Source organism: Lepus europaeus, chromosome 9, assembly GCF_033115175.1.
Source record: "Lepus europaeus isolate LE1 chromosome 9, mLepTim1.pri, whole genome shotgun sequence".
Classification (NCBI taxonomy): domain Eukaryota; kingdom Metazoa; phylum Chordata; class Mammalia; order Lagomorpha; family Leporidae; genus Lepus; species Lepus europaeus.
The window spans coordinates 5716704-5739457 of NC_084835.1; the positions used below are offsets into that span (position 1 = coordinate 5716704).

The 22754-nt window shown below is 44.3% G+C and overlaps 1 protein-coding gene across 1 annotated transcript in view; it reads left to right on the top strand.

Moving 5' to 3' along the window:
- Positions 1–22754, top strand: part of GRM7 (glutamate metabotropic receptor 7) — a 763759-nt gene that overhangs the window by 619807 nt on the left and 121198 nt on the right. The window lies entirely within an intron of this gene.

Genomic DNA, 22754 nt, shown 5'->3' on the forward strand with positions numbered 1-22754 from the left:
TTATAAGGAAATGCGCAGGTTGGCAATAAAGACAGGAGAGTGTGTTTTAGTAATACACACATGTGGCACCTACCATTTGCATGAAAATGGGAGTTCACTCTGGGGACTGGTTCTGAGAGTATGAATGGGATGTGCTCCCCAGTGGAGTTGCCTGGCTTCTCACTGGAGATGAAACCAGAAGCTCCAAAGGTGTGAGTGCTTTCAACGTTGAAGGGAAACTTTCTTACTTAGCAGGTCTGGAGAGGGGCAGAAACCAAAGTGCGTGTCCTTGGGTTTATTTGGAAGCACGTTACCCGCTGCCCCACCCTCCAGCTCTAAAGTTAGCTGTAGAATCTTTACTTAACCCACTGGAAGGCACTTCAAGCAGCTCATGGAAAATGGAAGCACAAGATGAGCTCATTTGGAAGCAAACTGCTTTGAAATCCTTGCATTTGGGAAGTCTTCACAAAGTTTGTGATGAAACAGCTGTGTATGGCTTTTCTGGTTTTTTATTTATGTGAGAGGCAGAGGCAGAGACGGACACATAGAGAGCCCCCACCTGCTAACTCACTTCCCAAATGCCCAGAACGTCCAGGGACGCAATCCACATCTCCCACAGGAGTAGGGGAGCCCGGCTCCTTGAGGGTTAACAGAGTCCTGCAGGAACTCGCTTGGTCCTGACATGACTGCACACCAGCCCGGAATGTATGCTGGTTTCTACGTCGCAAACCTGTCTCAGCCTCCCAATAGCATTGATCAAAATCATTTCAGGTTTCGTTTCCATGTTCTTTCTTTTACCAACTGTGGACACTTTGAGTGCACACCAGGGTCCATGTTGGCTGAAAACTGGGGAGAGAAGCTTGGCGCTCACAGGGGACGTAGGCCATGGCCGCCTAAACTGCTTTATGCCCAACCCTAGATTTCACTTTTTAAAATTTTTTGGCACCAAATTGCACCTGTCTTTTAATTCCATTTTCTGTGATTTTTTTTAAGTACCCTCATATTTGTCTGTCTTATCTCTGAGAAGCTTTGAATCCATGCTGACCCTGGGCCCTTCCGTCACTAATGCAGTCAGAACCCATTTGTCGTGAGTTCAATGTGGATGCGAGTCTCCTACAGAATCTGAGCAGAGGGCCACTGCTGTGGGCTGTCAGTCATCTGCACAATTCTTTCCCCACCCCTCTGCAAACTTGAGTGAATCCACAGGATTGGATTAGCAGGTCTGGTTTTCTTGCTCAGGGGTCTGTGTGTTGGTTGCTTGGCTTTTCGTAACAGGATGCCACAGATTAAACAGAAGAAATTTATTTTCTCACAGTTCTTCAGGTTGGCAGTGTAAGGCCAAGGTGTCCGCTGGCTGGTTCCTGGTGAGGACCCTTCTGGGCGTGCAGACGGCTGGCTTTGTGACTTCTGTGGCCTTCCCTCCATGCGAGCACTTGCAGTGTTTCTTCTTATGAGGCTGCAGGTACCCCAGAATTAGGGGTCCACCCTGTGACCTCATGTAAGCTTCTTTATCCATGATAGGCCCTATCTCCAGATCCAGCCACAGTGGGGTTTAAGTCTTGGACATAGGACTTCGTAGGGGTTGTGACTCTATCCATAACCCACAGCATTGGAATGTACTGTTAATTCAAGAATTGCGCTTTGTCAGACCCCAGCAAAACAGCAAGGGGCATGGGAGTTCCAGTAGCACCTCCGGCCCTTCCTTGCCTTCAGGTCACACTCTAACCTCGGGTAGTAAATTAGATCTGCGAATGACTCATCTGTCTCCAGACAAGAAAGGTAACTCGCCTGGGCAAATGCTTTCTCTTGCCTTGTGGAGCATGCTCCCACATCCCTAGTCAGTCTCCATTAGAGAAGAGAATGGATTTCAATCCTGCCGTCCCCATATCCTTCCCAGCTCTGCACCTGCCCATCCTGAGCTGATCTCCTTCCCCTCTGCACTCAAGGAGGCTGGGGTTACTCTCATCCATAGTTCTGGACACATTTTCTCATTTTTAAAGAAAGAGGCAGAAAGAGGGACTGAGTGACAGAGAGAGGATCCTCTATCAGAGTGCCTGGCTTCGATGGCCAGCTCTGCTCCCAGTCCCAGCTAATGTGCGTCCTGGGAGGTAGCTGACAGTGATGGCTCAAGTGCTTGGGTCCCTGCCACCCACACGGGCACCAGGATTGGGTTTCAGTTTCTGGTTTCAGCCTAGCTCATGTCCAGCTACTAAGGGCGTTTGGAAAGTGAACCAGCACATGGTTCTTCCTTTCAAATCCATAATATAAATAAATATATCTCCTGTCTAAAGGAGTTTCCTCCTTGTTTTTCTTTCTATTAGCATATTACAATTAATCCTAGAACACCACACATTTGAATTCCATGAGTCCACTTATGTGAAAATTTTTTTAAAGTTGCAATAATTTGAGAAAATGTGCAGATAAATGCACCTTAGATATATTGAAAAAATTAGGAAAAGTTTATGTGTGTCTTGAATGTGTACATTCATGTACATTGTAGTCTGTCTTATCATTTGCTACCATAAAATATATTCATATATATTGTAAAAAGTTCTAGCTTATCAAAACTTATGCACATGCACACACACACAAACACATGGCGCTATTAGCTTTGGAGAGAAATGTCGCCAGCATCTCTGTAAGGTGTCCGGCGCGTAACAAATCTTCCCAGGCAGACGAATCAATTAATTCACAGGCTTTTATTGGGGTTCCGCTCCCGGGCGAGGTTCCCCGGTCCCAACAGAGCAACAAGAGCGGGGGCCGGGGAAGTCGTGCGTCAGAGATTGGGAGGGCTCCTTTTATACATCCAGGGCATGGGGGTTAAAGGTTGACGCGGGTCTGATCCTCATTGGTTGACCTTTAGGCACCTGCAGGGACCTTGACAAGGACTTTCTTCCCCGGAAGTAGCCTCTCCATTCCCGGAAGTGTAGGCCGGCCTTCCATGCGGATCCCAAAGCTATCAGTCAGCATCTGGATGCTGTGGTTTTTGTTTTTGTTTTGTTTTGTTTCAAGATTTATTTATTTATTTGAAAGGCAGAGTTAGAGAGAGAAGAGAGAGAAATGTCTTCTATCCACTGGTTCACTCCCCAGATGACCACAACAGCCGGAGCTGTGCCATTCCAAAGCCAGGAACCAAGAGCTTCTTCCAGGCCTCTCACACGGGTACAGGGGTCCAAAGACTTGGACCACCTTCCACTGCTTCCCCAGCCTATAGCAGAGAGCTGGATCAGAAGAGGAGCAGCTGAGACTAGAACCGGTGCCCATATGGGATGCTGGCACTGCAGGTGGTGCCTTTACCCGCTATGCCACAGTGCCAGCCCCCCCTTATAAAGATTTATTTATTTATTTGAAAGGCAGAGTTATGGGGCAGGTGAGGCTGTATTAAATCAGAACTGCTTAAAATGAGCTGTGATTCACACTGGGCCCCTGGAACAGTGCACGGCCCCCTCCTTGCTGAGGCAGGATGTCTTGAGTTATATTCAGGTTTTTCAGCTGTGAAGGGGGCTTGGTGCCCCTACTCTGCGTGTGGCTCAAGGCCCACCTGTATGTATTTCTTGCTGCGCGGCTGTTCCAGTGCGTGCTGCTGTGCCCTTGGCTCGGCGTGTCCCCCTCTGAGCTGCTGGAGCTCCGAGTTCTGTCCGTCCTGCTCAGCGGCTGGATCACAGCAGATCGTACCTGGCCTCCACTGCAGAACTGCTGAAGTGTGGTTGCCTGTGTCTGGGTCTCCACCATTATCTTCTTCCTCCCTTCCATGTTGGCACTTAGAATTGCAACTCAACTAAAGCGGCTTACACACTTCCCCGCCAGCCCAGATCCTCAGTCTCACGGGTTCCTCTTCCTAGCGTTTGCTCAAGCTTGAAGTGGACCGATCTCAGAGACTCTGCCCCAGTGTTCTAGACAAGGGTGCTTAAGGTCTCAGTGTCTTCAATGACATTGACTTCGCTGGGTTCCCATGCACATTTCAAGCCTAACTCATGGCTGCTTAGAGGCGGTCAAACACCACTACCCTGAGGACACGATGTAGCTGGTGCTCATGTCTCATTTCAATGTTTAGTGTGGCACACAGGACACAGAAATGCTCACTGAATGGCCCTGGAGTTCCGGGCAGGAGAAATGGCAGATGACATCAGGAGGATGACATCAAGAGTGCTGTGTTCCCTAAAATGGCATGAAGGACCCCTCTGGGGTTCCCTCATTTGCATGGTGCTAGAGGCAGTTTTTCTTGATGAAGGCGTTTTTTTCACAGTCCGTGAGCCCTCCAGGCATCCTGGGAAGACAGTGAGGATCAAATGAACACATCATTTGTCTCACGTTCTCATGTTGAGCTGCATTTCAGTGACAAATAAGCAAATGTGAATCTTTGGTTTGGTTACAACCACTTCTCTCTGAGCCTTGTGAATTTGTGAGATAGCTGAGTTTATTTTATAAATAGTTTAACTGAATTCTTAAAATGTTGATGGAATTGGACACCACCATCTACACACGTGGAGCGCAGAAGCCTATTGCAAAGCTCCTTAGTGTGTGGGGAAGGGTGCGGTGGCAGTAGGTGGCTACTTGGTTAGAGGTGATATTACCTATCAAAGGTCCGTTACCCAACCCAGTCACTACTTATACTCTGAATTGGCAACTGAGATTGGCATTCCAACTATTTGAGTCATTTCCTTGCCTTAGCTGTTAACAGGTTGATTGTTCACATTGCCACTGGACAGCATAGACTTAAAAAATATGTTTAACCTGTTTGCAGTTGGGAAGGAGAAGTAACCCATTTCCATGTAAGACAGAGGTTAACAGTTTGGTTTGGCCATGAGGAGGAAGCGTTTGGTTGAGTCTTGATCATGTGAGTGAGGGAGGGGAGTTTGTGCCATTCGGCAGGAGCTGTATGAATATAACCATGGAGGTGATAAGGAAGATAAAAGCTAAAAGTCCCAGGAAATGTTAGTTTACTCTGTCTCTTATCATGAAAAACAGAAGATATAAAAATACTCATTCTAAATGATGAGTTCCATTTCACAGCATTCTTATATACATAATCATATTTGATTCTGCAGCAAGTCTGTGAGGGAATTAACCTCATAAAAGGGAAGTGACTGGCCCCAGGGTATCCAGCTTATATGGAGAGCAGTGACGACCCAGTTCTAGTTCTTAGAATTTTCCCATGACCCAATATATCCTGGTGTGGCAGGCTCTATTAGCCCCAAAGGGCAGTGACTTGAAAGGTGATGCCAGAATCGCAGAGTATTAATTAAGCAGTGTTCGCCTTTCCACAGCGTTACAGGGGAATCCAGATCCTGCCTGATGCTGGGCTAATCATAAAACAGGAAGAGAAAAAGTTGTTTGTTTTGTGCTCACATGAACTGGAAATCACCAGCTGAAACCCAGGTAGCCTAGTCTTTGCTGAATAACAAAATATCTCAAGACATTTAATAAGCTAATATGGACCTTAGATCCCTCACGTGTATACACTGGACAGGGCTGTTTCTCAGAAAGTTAAGTTGCAGGGCTAATATGCATTAGAGTGAAATGAGAGACAGATACTCTCCCCAAAATCTATGTAACAACAGTTTCTGTTTGCTAGTTGAAAAAAGGAAGGCAAGAGATCCCGAGCTTTAAGACAGTAAAGATGGAAGGGGTGGGGGGAGAAAGAGAAAGAAAATGAAAGCCTTCCTATGTTGAGTCCTAAACTGACCAATCAGCATTCCTCTCCACTTACCTGGCATGGAGTGTGGCCCACCCCAGGTGAGTGGGCGAACAGCAATTTGCAAGTGGTTGTAAGTGTGCAAACCCAAGATGAATGGCAGAGCTGGTTAGGAAAGGAGATTTAGTATCAGAAAGAGGACTTCAATTGTTCTTGCTTATACAGTTTGTCAAATTTAAAGCAAGTCAGATTGGGGAGGCTCAGACAAAAAGGAAGAATAATGAGTAGAATGAATCTTCAAGGGCAGAAAAGCAAACTCTTTTTCTCCCCTTAAAGAATTCTCCGTTTATATCCTGATCCTGAAGCTTCTTTGTTGAGATGGAATCCATCTCAGGTCTCATAGCACCTTTTAGACTCCATGGGTGATTTTGAAAGATAGATGTGACCCCGGTTCTCAGAGTGTGAGTAGAGGAAGGGTGAGTGGAACAGCAGGGCCCTCCCGAGCTTCAGAGATCTGGACCATATAAGCTAGGTGATGAGTAATTATAGAAGAGGAATGAGAGCACAAAAGATGGGTGTGAACAGGATAGTGCTTGCAGGGGCCCAACAGGTGCTAAAGGAAGCCCGTGCCATGGGCGTGGCGGGAAGTACACGGGGATGAATGCAGAGTGGAGGTAGAGGGGTCTGCTTCAGAGATTGGAGCCCTCTATGGAGATGCTGCTTCCCTCTCCTAGGCAGTAGACTCATTCAAGATTTCAATCCAGGGTGAAGTAGAACTCCTGTTCACTGCCCAAAATGGCATCTGGCAACCTCAGAGAACAAGTTATCTTAGGCTGCTGTTCTTAGAGAGTGAACTCTAGGAAGCAACACAAGTGTGGTGTCTCCTCCTTCGGCTTATGTTCTAGTGGAGGGAGATGGACAGGCAAGCAAACACCTAGACGTTTAATTTCAAATGCCTGTTGCTATGGAGAGAACTGAAGTCGAGGAGTAAGAAATGAATGAGAAGATCTACAATCAGAGACGGCGTGAAGAAGGCCCTGGAGTGATGGTTTTAGTAGATCAGTGTTGTGGTGGTATTCAGGACTGAAGAGGACTTGGCGCCCCAAACTCAGGCAGATTTTTAAAACATAAAGTTGTGTGCTAATTGCTGCTAGATTGATGCTAATGGCTGATGGATTCTGGCAAAGACTTGATGCATTTGTGGCATCTGAGAGGTGGGTCCAGTAGGTCACTGGGTGTCCGGGGGTTGGTTATTTAAGCCAAGTTTGGTGTAGCTTCTCCGTCAGCTTCCTGGCTCACCACCTGATCATCCCTCTGCACCTGCTCCACCATGGCCAACCTCTGCCAGATGCCAGTCTAATGAGGCCACCAGATCCTGAACTGTAACCTCCAACCTTTAATCCCCTGGAAGAACTCTTACAAGTTTCCGTTAAGATCATGGAAAACTGAGGGCTAGCACTGTGGAGTGGTGGGTAAAGCTGCCACCTGCAGTGCCAGCATTCCATATGGGCACCGGTTCAAATCTAGGCTGCTCCACTTCCTATCCGGCTCTCTGCTATGGCCTGGGAAAGCAGTGTCAGATGACCCAAGTCCTTGGGCCCCTGCACCCATGTAGGAGATCTAGAAGAAGCTCCTGGCTCCTGGCTTTGAATGGGCCCCTCTCCGGCCTTTGCAGCCATTTGGGGAGTGAACCAGCAGATGAAAGACTCTCCCACACCCCACTTCTGCCTCTGCTGCTCTGTAACTCTGCCTTTCAAATAAATAAATGTCTTTAAAGCAAAATCATGAAAAACCAACAAATTCAGGGGACAGACAGGAAAGCTGTTTGTGGAAGAAGATGGGAACAAACATGGACACATTTGTTCTCTGAGGGACCAGGGATAGAGAAGGTCAAAGATGAGCTTACTGTCAGTACTAATTTCACAAAATTATTGAAGTTTTTATTCTGTTTCAGGCAGTGTTCTTCTGGGAGGTAATCAATATCTCCATTGCATAGATTTTTAAAAAAATGGGGTCCAGAGAGCTTAAACTGGCTAGGGTCACTGTGCTAGCATTTGAACCCATACCCATTAAGTTGTAACGCTCACGAGCAGGGGCTACTCTTGTACACCAGGAATGGCCGGGGTATGCGCAGAAAGAGCCACAGAGAAGGAAGATGAGCCACATGGTATGAGATACGGAGAGTCTGAGGTGACACTGTGACATCGAATGCTGGTGGTATTGACTGGGGAGCTCAGCTCCCAGAGCGCTGGGCATGAGCACCTTGGAGTTCTTCGCACGCAGTCGTCTGGTTTCTGTTGCTGTCAGATGTTACGCAGTTAATCACTGGGGAAGCTACTGTGTTTCAGGGGCCGTGATGCTTCCTTAGACATGTCTTCTGAGTCTTCATAAAATCAGTTCGAGGAGATGAGACTGTGTATTACCTGCTTGCCTTTGGCCATGCCGTGTGGAGGTGATGGAGCCAGCCTTGGTGCTCAGCAGAGGCTGACTTCTCGGCTCAGGTTTTTGCTATTTTGAGCTGAGGATCAGCTTTGTAAAAGGGAAAGTGTTCAGAGAACAGTCAGGGACCTACTGGAATCAGGTTTTGTCCTTGGCTGCAGATTGCTCAGGACTTGTTTTTCTCTTGCTCCATGGTGTGCTAATTGTGTTCATTTTCCCTCCACCTAGCAATTGAGTGCCCCGTGTTTAATTCCCTTTCTTCCCTCAAGAAAATGCCAAGGACATTTCAACTGCAACCCTTCCTGCTATAGATAGATGTGGAATAAATGACCAGAAAACAGAGGAGACTAACATGAGTAATTATGGGTCCTTCCATCATTACTAATTACAGTCCAACTCACATTATGATGGGACAATCACTGTGGAGGCGTGGGCAGTCTGGTCTTTAGTCACACCATCTTTTCTCCATTCTACCCAGCAGGGCTGTCGATCCCCCTCCCATAGGTTGCTTCCAAGATGAACAGAGTGGAGGGAGGTGGTTGTCCACAGAACTTGCTATGACTTGGAGAAATAGACTGTATCCCATCTCGTATGAAGTTACTTCAGAAAGTTCATGGAAAATGCAATTAAAATAATAAGTTCACTTGGATGGAATGAAAATATAAGTTTACTTAGATGTTTCCCAATACTTGTATAGTTTTTTGGTCATCATTCTCATTTTTATTAACTTTTTGAAGGCCCCTCAACTGCCTGGATTTCGTGCGTATGAAATTGCTGTTGCCACACAGTTGGTATTTGTTGTTCTGCTGTGTTTGGATCTGAGTGTGCCGATTTTTTCTGTAAGAGGCTGGATAGTACACACGGAAGGCTTTTCAGCAAATCCTTCCCCAGCAGCTGCCTTCAACCATTCTTAGCATAAAAGCAGTGACAGATAACATGCAGACCATGGAGTATGGGCGTGTGTGCCTCCAGCTCTGTTTCCAAACAGGCCATCGTTTGCCAGCCACTGGTGCAAATCCTGAATTGTTTTGTAGGAATTTAATTTGAGATATTTTTGAGGTGTCTATGTGAATTATGCTTATGTTATCTATTACGTTTAACTCCAGACTTTAGAAAAACAACTATTGTCAAATGTTATCAGTAATTAAAACAAAATCCGCATCTGAATTGGTAAATATCTTTTAAGGAAATGTGGGGCTGGAGGGAGAGATGAGGGTTCATTTGTAGTTGGTGTATCAGTTGTTGGTGAAGTGACGGCTCCTCTAGTGACAATATTTCTCCAGAAAAAGATGGCTAAGTGCTGTCACAGATTCATTGGCCGTCTCAGTATATTGTGTTATTAAAATATTTTTCCAATCAAAACTAAAAAAAGAGAGAGAGAGACTCCACATAAGGCTATCCTGATTCTTCTGAAAACAAAACAAAAAAAGCAAACAAAAACTATGAAGTTCTAAAACCAAATAACGCTGGCCTCTTTTAGTTGGCAGTATGGGAAGAGTTCATGAGAGAGAGGGAGGAATGTAGATTCAGTGTTGAGGCAGACTGTTTAATCAGCTGGGAGCACTGAACGAGGCAGATTTCAGCAAGACCCCCCACTCCATTTCCTGTTGTGGAAACGCAAGTGTTAAAACAGAAAATACTGACCATGTAGCTGGAACCACAGTGAAACGTGTTCTTGGCTTAAACCTTAACACAGCGGTCTGCCTTCACACTTAGTTGTCTTCTGGAGTGGAAATTTTTCTTACACTCACCTGATTTGTTTACTTCCTGCCCCTGGCTTCTGTAGCCACTTCTGGTTGTTCGACCAATGATAAAATGAAACTCAAGTGCAGACCTTCCTGACAAAGCAAAACTTCAATTCTAACACAATATCCTCTTACGTTTCAATTCAATCATAGTGGAGTGGTGGATAGAATTTAGGTGATCCATTCTGATTTTTGATGAGAGGGGGCACCTCATACAGTCAAGATCTGTCTTCATCCCAGTCCTGCGGAGAGCTTAAGTCAGTATTTATGAAATCTGCTTGCACACTAATCACTTAGCAACTTTAAAACATAGCCACCCTACAGAGTGTCCTGGGATATGATCCAGACTTTGGAATTAAGAACTATTCCCAACTGGTTCCAACGTGCAAGCCCGTCTGGGACCACTGGCTTAATTCCCACTCCAGGCTCAGTGACACAGCAAGGTTTTTGCATGTTCAGCCTCCAGGGGCTCTGAGGGCAAATGGGATTCTGAATCCCTTTCAGAATGCCCAGGGTCAGCTGCAGTTAAAAATATTCTCTCAGTGTACACAGATCAACTCAAAATGGATCAAAGACGAAATATAGGAACTGAGACTCTGAAACTGGCAGAACAGACAACGTGTCAGGCCATTGCAATGGGCAAGGAGTTCGTGGAGCTGATCCCAAAAGCCTAAGAAGCAGAAGTAAAACCAAGCACATGGGACATCATCAAAGTGAAGAGCTTGTACAAGCCAAGGAGACTCACCTCCCAGAAAGGGAGTGGAATCCCATAACCCCACATCTGATAAGAGGTAGTAATCAGAATATTTAAGGAACTTAAACAATTCAATAGCATATACTCAAATATTCCAGCTTTAAAATAGGAAATAGATGTTAACAAACATTTCTTTTTTTAAAAAAAAAAAGATTTATTTATTTGAAAGAGTTACATAGAGAGAGAAGGAGAGGCAGAGAGAGAGAGAGAGAGAGAGAAAGGTCTTCCATCTGATGGTTCACTCCCTAATTGACCTCAATGGCCGGAACTGCACTGATCAGAATGCAGGAGCCAGGAGCTTCTTCCAGGTCTCCCATGTGGGTGCAGGGGCCCAAGGACTTGGGCCATCTTCCACTGCTTTCCCAGGCCATAGCAGAGAGCCAGATCGGAAGCAGAGCAGCTGGGTCTCGAACTGGCGTCCATGTGGGACGCCAGTACTTCAGGCCAAGGCATTAACCTGCTGTGCCACAGGGCTGGCCCCAAGAAGCATTTCTAAAATGAAGGCATACAGATGGCCAGCAAGTACCTGAAAAAATGCTTAGCATCAGTTATCGACCGGGAAAGACAAATCAAAACCACAAGGAGACAGTATGTCCCTCTGGGAAGACTGGCTGCTATCCAAGTCAAAAGATAAGATACACTAGCAAGAATGTGGTGGAAAGGGAATCCTTACACATTATTGATGGGAATTTAAATTAGTGCAATCATTATGGGAAACACTTTGGGGTTCCTAAGAAAACATCAAAACAGGTTGTTGCAGTTGATTTCTCAACAATGTTGCAGTGGATTGATTTCTGAGAGGAGGAGCGTGGTGGGGGCAAGAGGCGCGGAGTCACCACACAGACCCCGGGAGTCGGGTGAAAGCGGGCTTGAGGCAAGCAACCCGCAAACTTGTTTATTTCAGTTGGTACAACAGCTTATATAGCCAAGACCAGCCAATCCGGTCAAGGGGCGGTCTATGCCCCAACCAGTTTCCAAAGCCATCCAATCACAGCCTGTTGCCAGGCAGGCTCTGTTGCCAGATGGGTTTCAAAGCCATTCCTGAGTAACTGACGCTCGCTTGCCAGCGGCCACCTTGGCATGGCCTTCTCATTCCGCCACAACAGGTGTGCCATATTGTCCAGCGTTTCACTCCCATGATTGTACCAAAGTGAAGTGGAATCCTTCTGTCCAGGGGACATGAGCACTACCGTGTTTTCTGCAGTACTGTTCACAGTAGCCAAAGGTGGGAACAACCCAAACTTGAAGTGATGAAGAAAATATCCATCTACATGACAGAGTACTCTCCATCCATTAGAAAGACCGAAACTTGGCATTTGCGACTTCATGGATAGAACTGGAGGCCATCCTGTTAACTGAAATAAGCTACACAGAGAAAGACAAATATCACATGATCTCACTCATACATGGCAACTTGGAAGCTTTGTTTCCTAGAAGTTCCAAGTCCAGTGGGGGTCAGAGAGGCTGGGGAGTGAGTGGCGGGGGCTGTAGGAATGGGAGAGTTTAGTGGGCGCTACATTACAGTTAGATAGCAGTTAGAAGTTCTTGTGTTCCGCACAGTAGGATGACTACATATAATGATAATGTGTATGTTTCTAAAGTTAAAAAAAAAAAAACTAGACGAAAAGAGTGTGACTGTTTTCACCATAAGGAACTGTTAAAAGTTGAAGAAGATAGCCACATTGATCCTGTTGGAACGTGACACAAAGTATACATGCTTCAGAACGTCCCAGGGCACCACAGAGATAGATGCGATTTTTCTGTCTCTTAAAATCATCTTAAAAGTGCATTCCTAATATACTGCACCCAACACTTTCTCTATAGGGTACATAAAAAGCTGACTGCTCTCATTAAAAAAAAATTGAAAGGCAAAAAATCTGAATGAACAGGTATTTTTATGGGAATACGGAAGTCCTGCACCTGTGTCCACAGTCTGCCCTGCTGTGTAAGGTTTGGAAATCAGGGCTGAGTTCAAAGACACTGAGGTGCTGCGGAATACCCCCTCAGGTTCTTTCTGTCCTCTCCTGGACCCCAACACCCCTCCCCCATTTCCTCTGCACCTGAAAGGAAGCCTTGGTCCATCCTACCATTGAAAATTTTATTTTTATGCTTTTTTTTGTTCTAAGAAAGTGTTATCCATACTTTACACATGGCAAATGCATTATAATGGACAAGTGGCATTCTAACTAAGAAAGCTGTTTGTAAGTTAGCTCATTCTGCTAAGGTTCTAACCAGGAAGGTTCTGTTAAGGTTCCAAGCAGGAAGATTAGCACGGCGGAGAATTCGGCAGTAAAAGCTCTAGGCAGCGAGGTCTGCAGTGGAAGCTTTGCCAAAATACACACAGAATTTCACTGAGACAGATTCCCCTGGATTCACAATGGGGCGGGGGGGAGGAACAGAATTCTGCTAGATAAAAACGTATGTACTGTGCAGTGTCTTTAACAATTCTCTTCCCCGGTTTTTGCGTTTGGTAGTGAGACAGCTTCTAATTGGTTCAGTTGTAAAATCCAGTGATTTTTAAGGGCTGCACATCTTTTGTGGACTGGCTCTCTCTCTCTCCTCTGGAATCAATCCCTTTCTCTTTTTTTCTTCTAACAAAATGAAAATTTCTCTCTGTCTCTGTCTTCGACCAAACACAAATACTGGAGAACTCTCACTGGAAGATGTCTAAATGAGAAGCAGTGGAGTCCAAGTGGATTTTTCTGCATCTAGTTTTCTGCCATCCCAATTTTATAAGCATTGTCAGGAGACAAAGACATATGTTTTTAATCAACTGTGATTCTAACGTTTCCTGTCTTCCTACTCCTATGGTGATCTGCTATCCATGCAAGAACTTGAGTTATTGGCAAATTGCCTACCAGTCTCAGAAGATGGGATGTGCCAAATGCAGATGTAAGAATAGAGTACAGTATTGTAATGCTTGATTGTAATTAGTAGACACCAAGGAAAAATGGATTAGCCATTGGAGAAAGTCTGTAATTGGGTGTGTAAAACCCCAAGGCAGAGTATTATCAGGAGTGGTTCAGTCTGGTGACTTCATTGCGCCATCAGGTACTCAAATGCTTTTTTTAACCTGCATTTGCTGGCATATATACAGAAGATGGGATGTTCTGTTGGGGTTGTCTCTGCATGGTAATGAAGTGACTGCCGCAGCCGCAGGCATCGTATTTGCACACAGCAAAGTTCAAAGCACATTGCTTCTTTGGATCACTTTTGTAATAATTAAGGACATTTGCCTAGGATTCAAAAGCAGGCTTAACCTTGTGTTCCCTGCCCAACTCTGCATAATCTGCTGTTTTGTAAACCGAAGGTCTACCTATCACACAACCTGTGTGTGGTATATCCTGTTCACTGGGGGTGCTAGGTGTTAAGTTCGGTCATCTTGCCTAGAGCTGGGATCTCAGTAGCCAGCTACTGAGCATAGCAGGTACCCAGTAAGTCCAGATGTTGGGTGCCCAGGATGAACATGTGTACTTCAGAGAGAGTGTCAGCATGAATCTTCTCATGTTGCACGTATCAGACAGCCCAGGCGTTGTCCCAGGCTTTCTGTACCTCGACTTTGGCTTTCCGGATCATGGAAATGCAGTGTTGTTGCAGGAGTGTGCAAAGAGATTTGCATTCCTGCTAACCTTCTGGGAGCCTAAATTGACATGATTCTTGCTATCTCATAGCCCTAATTATCTTCCCTTGAATAGATGCCCACAGGCACATGGAGCAGATTGCTTCTTTGTGGGCAGACGAAGCGCTGTGCCTGTGTTGATGGCAGTGGATTCACACAAATCACATCCGTCTCTCCGGCAAAATTCTCACTCCAGCCGTTACGTGTTAGTCGGTACTTTCACGGGACACAGATTATATTTTCCCTAATGATTTTTATTGGCAAAGTAAGTAGATTAGACTTTTGTGCATTTGAAGCAAAGGCAACGTGGTTGGTTTAATATATACAATTAAATTGAGCTGAGATCTACTTTAAATGAAAACTGAAAACAGATTCAGTAATCAGTCAATGTAATCACTGTGGCTGCAGCTCTTGTATGTATTTGGATAAGTTGAAGGGGAAAAAAATCTGCTCAGCGTTCCCAGGTTTTTTATTTTATTCTGAAAGAAGAAAAAAATAGTGAGCTGGCAGCATTTGAAATTGGCTGTAAGATATTGCATACTGTGATCATTTGTATATATCTGCAAACTCTGTATTTATTCCCATAGATCAAGTTTAATCTTACGGCACATCACTATCCACTAGTGTTGGATTAGGGAATGTCACAGTTAGCTAATGAAATTTATTTATTGGTTTTTGTGTTAATCTTTGCTAGCAACCATGAGGAGGGCCTTTTAAGCTGACATTTGGAAACATTTGTACTAATAATAGCAATTTGTATGTTCCTACATCTTGAAATTTGACATTTGTAAAATGAATGCGTATCTTTTTCTCTTTATTACAAGTTATTTCCTTAATGACTTTGGGATGTCTGCCAGTGACTTACTGCTTTAAAAATGATGATGTAGAGAAAGAAATGATTGTAGTTTAGATTTACTTAGATTTATTGGTGCTGACTTGGGTTTTGTGTACAGGCAAATGAGTTCATACTGAAGTCAAGCGCAGATTCCTGGGTCCTGGTTAAAGTTTAAATTCACCAATTAGAAGGGTAGGATATTTTATGAAGCTTAACCCTGGAGCCATTCTTTTCAGAGAAAGCTACTTTTTGTTGAGATATTTGAATGTATTTGACATTGAAGTACGGATGTCAACATTACACCCTCCTGTGCATTGTATTCTGTATTGAAACAACACTGAGATTCTAATGAGCAAACAGTTGTGGTTTCCTTTCCGTGTATATACACATATATGTCTTATATGTAGAATTCCAAACTTTCCAGTATCTTTTTAATTTATTTTTTTTTGTTCAGTTATATTAAAATTGAATCAAGCTGGCACCGCAGCTCAATAGGCTAATCCTCCACCTGCGGCGCCGGCACACCGGGTTCTATTCCTGGTCGGGGTGCCAGATTCTGTCCTGGTTGCTCCTCTTCCAGGCCAGCTCTCTGCTGTGGCCCGGGAGTGCAGTGGAGGATGGCCCAAGTCCTTGGGCCCTGCACCCGCATGGGAGACCAGGAGAAGCACCTGGCTCCTGCCATCGGATCAGCGCGGTGCACCGGCTGCAGCACACAGGCTGCAGCAGCCATTGGAGGGTGAACCAATGGTAAAGAAAGACCTTTCTCTCTGTCTCTCTCTCTCACTGTCCACTCTGCTTGTCAAAAAAATTGAATTAACTGGCATGAGGAAAATCAGTTGTATTTGTTACTTGCAATTTATTCTGTAAAATAATTTGCTGTCAGTACATCTTTTCAACTTTCATATCTTAGATTCTGAAACTGTTTATTTAGTGTATGTGTGTATGTATTTTATTTGTATATATATCACATATGTATAGGTGTCTAATATGTATGTTATATGAACATGTATGTATATATGTATATTACATATGTGTGTATACACACACACACACACACACGGAGATGGCTCAGGACTCTTGGTTTCAAGTAAGAGAACTGAAATTTGCTGTGTTTTCAAATAGGTGACTCCTGTGACTTTTTAGTAGGCATAATCTGTAATTGTAGGAAATTTTTTTCTCCCAAGGGCCATTTGGATACTGATAATTATCAGCTGAAAACTTGGCCTGCTCTAGAAGGATTGAAATTTGAGTCCTGCCTGCAGCTGCCATGCCAGGGCAGGGCAGGGCTGAGCGATTTCAGTCCCGGGCATCCCCCACCCCTCCTTCAGGGACAGCTGTATCCAGGCGCTCAAGCCCAGCAGTAACCTTTCTCTCTTCCCTCTCCTCTCTTCCTGTTGGCTTCTTGCTCTAACAAACTTTACTTTTTGCATCCACATGGACTAGCTGCCTTCTATCCCTGGAACTCCAAGTCCAACTTACACAAGCATTTTTGTGTGTGACCTCAGTAAAATGTTAAACTGTACAGCCTGGGAAACACGTGGCTGTGAGGTGGACTCTATTGGTGGTTCCCAAGGGTGATCCTTGCATAACCGGCAGCAGCATCACCTAGGGTCTGTGGCAATGCCTGTTCTTAGGCCCCATACCAGAGTCAGTGGATCTGAAAACAGAGCACAGGTGAGCAGACCATGTGGTACGAAGTCCTGCAGGCGCTCCTGGTGTGTCCTGAAGTTGGAGAATGAAGCAGGGTACTGAGTGGCCAGGTCTGGTTCCTGTGTGCAGCTCTCAAGTTCTACCCCACAGCGAAGGTCAACTCCACAGAAAGGTCACAGAGTAAAAAAACAAAAACAAAAAACGCCACGAAGAACTGAAGTTGGGGAGAGGAGGGGCTGCCCAGTGCAGTGAGGCCTCGCCCAGCAGGGAGCTGCCCGGGTTTCTCCCTACGTGCTGGTCGTGAGTTCTCCAGGAAGCCGGTGCTCCAACTCAGCACGTGCACAGCCCCTTCTCTAGGATGCAGGGTTCCAGTTGAGATTTTCCCTGCACATGGGTGGCCGGCCAGTCTGAAAGTCTCCGCAGCACATTGTCTTCTCGTCCGATGCTTCATGAAGCCTGGGGATGCGTTCTCGTACTGTGGGAGCCGCCATTATGCTCCCCTGAGATGAGTGACAGAGCAGCCTCACTGAGCGTCACAGGTCCCCTTGGAAACGGCGGGGATGCCCACAGCACTGTAGAGAGGGCGTTCGGTGCTGCAGTGTCACCGTAGCGCTTGGAAAACAAAGTCTGGTGGCAGCATCTGACAGGGGATGGGTGTGGTATTCCCCGTTACTACAAGCGTATGTGTGTGTGTGATGTCTATGTGTTTGTGTGTGAGTATATGTGTGGTGTGTGTGCATGTGTGTGAGTAAGTATATGGTGTGTGTGAATGCCTGTGTGTGAGTTACATGTTTGTGTGTGGTGTGTATGAGTATATGTGTGTGGTATGTGTGTATATTGTGTGTGTGAGTTTGTGCATGTGTGTAAGTGCGTGTGTTTGTGTGAATGTGTGTGGTGTGTGCACATGTGTGCACGTGTGTGAGTTACGTATGTTTGGTATGTGTGTGCCTGTGTGTGAGTGTATGTGTATGTGGTGTGTGTATGTGGTTGAGTGTGTATGTTTGGTGTGTGTGTGTCTGCATGTGTTCATGTGTGAGTTATATATGTGTGTGTGTGTGTGTGTGCGTGACTTGACTGTAGCAGTTACACTTCTTATCCAGGGGAGGCAGTAGAGTTCAGACCAGCGAGTTCCCTGTCTGCTCACAGGAATCCTCCAGTGCTTGTGATAAAGATGCTGACGTTCGTTTTCGGGGTGTTCTGACGTGGCAGGCTAGGGTTGTGAGCCGGGATTGTGCATCATCTCAGGGGGTTCTCGCAGTCTGGCGTATTTGGACATAACTTGGCACGGTGAAGAGTGAGGCTGTAGAGTCGGATGACGTTGGGTCAAATTATGGGTACAGCTCTCACTAGTACTGGGGGGCTGATCAGTGCTTCATCGAGCCTCAGGTGTAGCTGCTGTCACTATTTTTTAATTACAACATCCCCAGACGTGTAGGGCAAGATGGTGGTGTAGCATGCCGAGCTGCTGCCTCTGATACCTGCATCCCACGTGGGCGCCAGTTCAAGTCCCGGCTGCTCCATTTCCAATCCCGCTCTCTGCTAAAGGCCTGGGAAAAGCAGAAGATGGTCCCGGTGTTTGGGCCCCTTCCATCCATGTGGGAAACCAGGATGACGCTCTTGGCTTCAACCTGGCTTAACACTGGCTATTGTGGCCATCTAGGGAGTGAGCCAGCAGGTGAAAAATCTGTGTGTGTGTGTGTGTGTGTGTCTATCTCCTTCACTCCCTCGCCTATAACACTTTCAAGTAAATAAATCAATCTTTGTAAAAATTAACAAACATAAAAATTAGGTATATTTATGGGGTACTTTATAATGTTCATTGTATGTATAAATTGTGTAATATCAAATCAGGGTGAATATATTTATTCTCTTGAGCATTTAATATTTATTTATGGCGAAAGCATTCCAAATCCTATGTTCTAAGTTTTTTAAATAGAAAAAAATATTCAGTAAGTTCTTTGTGGTCATTCTGTTGTGCAAATGAATCCCAGAACGTCTTTCTCCTCTCTAGCTGTAACCTAGCACTCACCAGTCAACCGTTCCTTCTGTTCTCCTTAGCTTCTGGGAACCACATTTAACTTTTTAACTTCTGTGAGGTCACCTATTAACCTCTGCATATAGGTTAGATTGTGTGCTAGTTGTCTTCCTGTGGTTGCCTTATTTCACTGGACATAATGAGTTCCAGTTCTACCCAGGTTGTTGCAAATGCAAGATTTCATCTTTTCTTATGAATCAGCAATTAACATTCTGTTGTGTTTGTTTTCTTTACCCATTGTTCAGTGGCTGGGCACTTAAATTGTTTATTGCAGCCCTATTCACAGCAGCCAGAAGATATAAACAGGAGAGATCAGAAATCTCTTCCAGAAATGGGTTTCATTTCCTTTTAATTTATCTCTAAGAATAGGATACTGGATCATATGGTGGTAGTTCTATTTTTAGTTTTAGTGTTTTGTATTTTTTTTATCTATTTGAAAAATGAAGTTGAAGAGAGCGAGAGAAAACAAGAGAGACAGAGAGGAGAGAGGAGAGTGCTTCCATCCATTGGTTCTGAGCCAGGCAGAACCAGGAGCTGCATCCATGTCTCCCACATGGGTGCAGGGGCCCAAAAACTTGGGCCATCGTCCGCTGCTTTCCCAGGCACCTTAGCAGGAAGCTGGATTGGAACTGGAGCAGCTGGGACTCATACCAGCGCCCATATGAGACACTGGTGCTGCTGGTGGTAGCTTAACCTGCTAAGCCTCAACACTGGCCCCTGGGTTTAGTTTTTGAGGAACCTTCCTGTTTCTCACAATGGCTGTACTAATTTACGTTCCTACTCTCAGTGTGAGAGAGTTCACTTTTCTCCACACCCTGGACAACACTTGCTGTATTTTGTCTTTTTGATGATAGTCAATACTACTGGAGTGAGATGATATCTCATGGTTTTGATTTGCATAAAATTATCTAATGATTACTGATAATGAGATTTTTTTTTAATGTACCATTGGCCATTGTATATCTTACTTCGAGAAATGTTGATTTAGCTCTGTTGCCCATTTTTGACTGAATTATTTGGTTTCTTGCTGTGCAGTACTTCCAGTTCCTTAAATGTTCTGGTTAGTAACCACTTATTAGACGTGTAGCTTAGGAATATTTTTTCCAAATCTGTGTGTTAACTCTCAATTCTTTTGACTATTTGCTTTGCTGTGGAAAAGCTCTTCAGCTTGATGGAATGCTATTTGTCTAATTGCACTTATATCTCCCTTGCATTTAGGATCTGAGCTTAAAAATCCTTGCCCATTCCAATGTCCAGAAGTTTTTTTCCTGTATGTTCGTCTCATAGTTTCAGGGTTCATCTGTCATATCTAGGTCTTTAATCCAATTTGAGTGGATTTTTGTATATGGTGAGAGAGATAGGGATCTACTGTGATTCCTCTGCATGTGGATATCAAACTTTACCAAAACCATTTATTTTGTAAAACTTTTCTTGAGTTTCATGTTCTTTGTACTTTTGGCAAAGGTCAGCTGGCTGCAGATGCCTGGGTTTATATCTGAAGTCTGTATGCTGGGGCTGGCACTGTGGCATAGCGGGTAAAGCCGCTACCTGTGGTTCCAGAATCCCGTATGGGCCCTGGATAGAGACCCGGCTGTTCCATTTCCAATCCAGCTCTCTGCTGTGGCCTGGGAAAGCAGTAGAAGATGGCCCAAGTCCTTGGGCACCTGCACCCATATGGGAGACCCAGAAGAAGCTCCTGGCTTCAGACCGGCCCAGCTCCAACCCTTGCAGCCATCTGGGGAGTGAACCAGCAGATGGATGACCTCTCTCTGTCTGCCTTGCCTCTTTGTCACTCTGCCTTTCCAATAAATAGATAAATCTTTAAAAAATAGAGTCTCTGTTCTGTTTTCTTGGTCTGTGGATCTCTTTTTACACTGACAGCGTGCTAGTACTTCATCACTCTAGCTTTGTGATACGTTTGAAGTATGCTTTAAAGGGAGGTAGTGTAATAGCTCCTGTTTTGTTCTTTTTACTCAAGATCACTTTGGCTGTTTGGCCCCTTTTGTGGCTTTATACAAATTTGGTATTTTTTCTGGCAATATAAAAATATCATTGGAGTTTTGCTAGGGGTTGTGTTGAATCTGTTTGTGGCTTTGGGTAGTGTATGCATTTTAACATTATTACTCTTAAAATTCATGAGCATGTGTGTCTTTCAATTTGCTTTTGTCTTCTCCAGTGTCGTTCATCAATGATTTAGAGTTTTCATTGTAGAGATTTTTTGACCTCTCTGGTTAAATTTATTACCAATATTCTTTTTTTTCCTTTTTATGAAACAATATGGAAATAGCATTGTTTTGTTGATTACTTTTTCATATGATTCACTATTGGTGCGTAACAATGCTACTGGTTTTTATTTGTTGACTTGTATCCTGCAAATTTGCTGAATTTGCTTATTAGTTCTGTCAGTTTTTTTGGTGAAGTCTTTCATGTTTTCTTTGTACAAGGTCGTGTCAGCTGCAAACAGGTGAATTCTAGTTTTTGAATGTGAATCCCCTTCCTTTCTTTCTCTTGCCCAATGACTGGAGCTGGGACTTCTAATGCTGTGATGCAAAAAAGTGGTGAGCGTGAGCAGACGTCGGCTGCTGCAGACCTCAGGGAGCAGAACCTCAGCTTTTCCCTATTCAGAATATGAACTGTTGGCTTGTTACATGTGCACTGTTCTATGTGAAGTGTGTTCCTTCTGTACTTCGTTTGTTCAGAGTTTTTATCATGAAGGATGTGGAGTTTTATCAAAACCCTTTTCTCAATCTGTTGAGATTATCATAAGATTTTTGTCCTCTGTTCTGAAGAGGCGGTATAGTGTTCTTACTGCGTTGCAAATGTTGAAACATCCTTGCATTTCTGGGTTGAATCCCACTTGATCATGGTGGATGATTTTTCAAATTTGTACTGTTGGATTCAACTTGCCAGTATTTTGTTGAGGGTTTTTGCTCCTGTGTTCATCAGGGTATTGATTCATAGCTTCTGTTTTTGTTGTGTCCTTGTCTGCTTTGGCTATCAAGTTAGTGCTGACTTCATAGAATGCATTGGGAAGAACCCCTGCTCTTCTACTTTTGAAATAACCATAGCAGTATTGGTGGTATTCCTTCTTTCAGACATTGATGGAGTTCAGCAGTGAAGCCTTCTGGGGCCATGTTCTTTGCTGGGAAACATTTTCATTGCCGATTCAGCCTTTCTAACCAAAATTGGTCTGGTTAGGCGTTCTATTTCCCCATGAACCAGTCTTGGTAAGGTATATGTGAATCGGTCCATGTCTTCTAGGTTACTGAATTTGCTGCCATATAATTGTTCATAGGAATATCTAGCAACATTTTGTCTTACTGTAGTGTCAGTCAATATGTCTCCATTTTCACCTCTGAGTCTCTGTCTTTGAACCCTCTCTTCATGGCTCATCTAGCTAAGGATTTGTACTTTTTGTTTATTGCTTTAAGTACACCACTCTTCATCTCTCATTGTTTGTATATTTTTAGTCTTTATGTGTTTTGTGGGGATTCAAGGTTTACTGGATCATCACTTGTTCCAACTGTGGGTTTATTTGTTTGTGTTTCTCTGTCTCCTTAAAGTATAGTACTAAGTTGCTTATTAGGCATCTTTCTGGGTTTTTGATGCAAATTTTGATCATTATAAACTTTACCATTAGTACTGCTTTTGATTTTGGTATACTATGTTTCTTTTTCATTCATTTCAGGATTTTTTTTTATTTCCTCCTTGATTTCTTCTTGGATCCCCTGTCAAGGAATAAGATGTTGAATTTCCATGTTTAGTTTCCATAAATTTTCTTCTTATTGAATTCAAGCTGTATTGCATGGTAGTCAGAAAAGATACTTGATATAATTTCTATTCTTTGGAATTTGTTGACACTTGTTTATTGCCCTAACCTATGACCTTTCCAAGAAAACCTTCGGTGTCCCATTAAGAATAGTGTGTATTCTGTAATTGCTGGATACAAAGTTCTGTAGATGTCTGTGGCTTCAACTGATCTAGGGTGTATTTTAACTCTACTGTCTATTTTCTGTCGAGATGATCTATGTTTCTGAATGTAGGGTGCTCAGGCCCCTTGCTC